The sequence below is a fragment of the Tamandua tetradactyla genome, chromosome 16, assembly GCF_023851605.1.
Source record: "Tamandua tetradactyla isolate mTamTet1 chromosome 16, mTamTet1.pri, whole genome shotgun sequence".
NCBI classification, from domain to species: Eukaryota; Metazoa; Chordata; class Mammalia; order Pilosa; family Myrmecophagidae; genus Tamandua; species Tamandua tetradactyla.
In genome coordinates this window covers 52,918,753-52,921,931 of record NC_135342.1, presented here as the reverse complement: position 1 = coordinate 52,921,931, position 3,179 = coordinate 52,918,753, and the positions used below count along the sequence as shown (strand labels likewise).

General features: G+C 34.0%; 1 non-coding gene across 1 annotated transcript; it reads left to right on the top strand.

Moving 5' to 3' along the window:
• The first annotated feature begins 524 nt into the window (after window positions 1-524).
• On the top strand, window positions 525-631 carry LOC143660429 (U6 spliceosomal RNA). Its single transcript, XR_013164034.1, has one exon. It is a non-coding gene; the product is annotated as a U6 spliceosomal RNA (small nuclear RNA).
• The last annotated feature ends 2,548 nt before the right edge of the window (window positions 632-3,179 follow it).

Genomic DNA, 3,179 nt, shown 5'->3' with positions numbered 1-3,179 from the left:
GTCCTGTTTCAGGGAAGACGATTAAGTAGAGATCAACAATATTTTCTACCACACACATAAGAATAGGCAAAGGATTCCCCACGGAGATTTCCAGTAGATTTCCACTACAATCATCTACTCTTCACACTTTGAAGCTCCAACTGAATTTTCAATAGACTGCCTCATAAGAGACCTAATATTAAGGTCATGGATACGAATGATAAATCAAATTATTAGGTATGCCTTCCAGGCTGGATAGAGTAATGCATAGCAGGATAAAGCAAGAGAGAAAAAGATGTGCTTTGGAATTATTTACGTGCAAAATGGAGATGACCCAAAGTGGATAATTGGATAGAAAAATTGTAAAGGCTGGCAGAAAGGTAGGCTTGCATGGCTTGATTTAGCAATGAGGGAATTGTAAGTAAAAAATGCAGGGTGAAAAATGGGAAGAAAACATCTGAATTAATTGAAGTAGTCTACCCAATGCTTCGTAAATTTTAATGTGCAGATGAGTCACCTGAGGATCATGTTAAAATTCAGTTTGGGTGCTCACTTTGGCAGCATATATACTAAGACCGTAAGGATACAGAGAAGATTAGCATGGCTTCTGCACAAGGATGACATGCAAATTCTTGAAGCATTCCATATTTGTAAGTTGGGGAATTGACTACATATTTGAAAAGTTATATTATTTACAAACAAAATCTAGCACTTCAACATGTTTTTGAGCAATTAAAAATTATGCTCAGGCATGAAAATATAATGAATGACTAAAAAGGATCATTTACCCATCACATCACAGATCTTCGTTCAAAAATGCATATAACTTTTTAGAGAAAAATATGTACTATTCCCAGAGCCTACCCATTTGCAAAAAAAAAAAACCACATACTAAAACATTAAAAGTGACTACCTTTGGAGAGGAGAGTATAATTAGGGGTAAAAGTAGACTGCACATGTCTGTTTTACTTACAGATTATTAAAATTTTTTATTGTCAGCATGTATTACTTGTATAATTAATATATAAAAGAGAAATGCAGTGCACTCAGCAAAAAAAAAAAATATGAGACAGAAAAATTGAGATTGAGTGCAATACTTTAATAAAGTAAAAAGAAAATAATATAAGAAATATAATTTTTATTATAACTACTCTTTATGCACCCCTTTTCACATTTGGTCTCCTTATATAATAATTTTATTTGTAAGAAAATCAAGAAACAAATTTATAGTTGAATGAACTAATTTATATGGAACTAAGTGTTTTTCCTTAACTGTAAGTGGTTTTTAAAATTTTAAAGCTGTTTTTTCTTGAGTTTGAAAGATTTTTGTTAACTCTAGGTTGATCTTGTTTAATTGATTGTCTTATAAAGTACAGTGACTCCAGATTCATGATTGTTCACTATGAAAGTTCAGATTAAAATCTGTTTTTCATTAACATATTTTATTAAATCAAACATTTCTTTCTAATTGTACTACCTAATACGTAAAAGGTTTCAGTTGCTTAGCTCATGTTGATAGAATGGCGCATTTTATTAAAATATATTATCTTTTAAAAATTCAATTTAAGATGAAATTCCAGTGGGCCATTAAGTTTTGAAGGATCTTGGCCCACTTTTGTAATTCCTTAGAGTATAAACCAAACATTATTAAAATAATCTATTTTAAAAGAAACTTCCAGATTCTCAAAGCTTTCTCTTTGCATCTAGGAAACATTATCCTTCTCATTCCATGTACTTGGTCTCTATCTAATTGATCTAATTGATAAATATCTAGTAGATCTAATTGTCTAATCATTCTAGATATCTAATTGATTCAGCACCATCTATTGCAATGGGGCTTTGTTGTAAATCAGTTGACCATATCTAAATGAGTCTATATTTTATAAACTTTTTAATCCTTACACCAATGCCACATCTTGATTACTATAACTAGAAATTTTTTATTAAACATGGCACCTCAGACTGATATAAGCATTGTTCCAATTAGTCATTCCACAACGGAAAATTGATCAGAATTCGAAAACTAAACAGCAGAAGGCACACCTTCCCTGGATTACCAGGCAACACATTTGGGCCTAATGTAAAGGTTTTAAGAGGGCAGGAATTTGATGAGACAACTCTCCATTTAGAGTCATAACATGTGACCATGCTAATTTGGCTCTTGAGGAACCATGGTGATGAGAAAAATAACTTTTAAGGAATAAAATAATCTTTCTGTTCTTGCAACTGATTGCTGATGCTTTGTATATCAGAAAATAAATAAGTCTGGCCAACCAAAAAAGGAAAATTAAGCTTAAAAAGCTGCCCTTTTCTCAATGGGACTGGTAATTACAGAATCAAGCAATTTGCTCTGCTACCTGTATTATCCATATTTCGCAGTCAATGATTTTGCAGGCTTTTAGCACTCCAAACTGGTTTGCAACTATCTGATTCTTCTAAGGAGCTATGTATTCCTAAGATGAGGTTTTTATTTGTTTTGGATTGCCAACAAGCTGCAAACAATAATGCTTTAAAACACCTGAATTTATTGAAGTAGTTTACCCAGAGCTTCGCAAATTTTAATGTGTACATAACAGGCGTGAGGAACATGTTAAAATTCAGATTCTGATTCAGTAGGCCTAACATGGGACCCAGCATCCTACATTTTTAACGAGGTGGCCTGACGTCCATGTTAGCTTGTTAGCTCAATGTTCCCGAGTCTGTTCTGCAGGCTAGACTTTGAGTAGCAAGGGTTTTAAACAGAAATCTGGTGATAGTAAGTTAACATACATAGAAGTAAGGTTTGGAAATGGAGCATAGGTACTGTTATGGATTGAATTGTGTCCCCCGAAATGATATGTTCAAGCCTAATCCAGGTCTTGGAAGATGTTATTAGTTAGGATGAAGCCAAACTGGGTTAGAGTGAAGCCTAACCCCATATGACTGGTATCTTTATGGAAGAAGAAACTGGACACAGGCAGACAAACAAGACAGCCATGTGATGGAGGTAGGCAAGACTGAATTATACCACAAGCATAATTTTGTGTACTACCAAACAAGAGGTACTTATTGTTAGTCTCCTCACCTTAGTCCCTGTGCTATTTGGGGTCCTACTCCCTCTGCCCCAAATCACCTCTCACCCAAATAACACAGTAGTTGGATTCCTCTTGCATCTTTTTAAAATTCCTTCTCTCCCTTGAGACATTTAGAGCAATCATTTG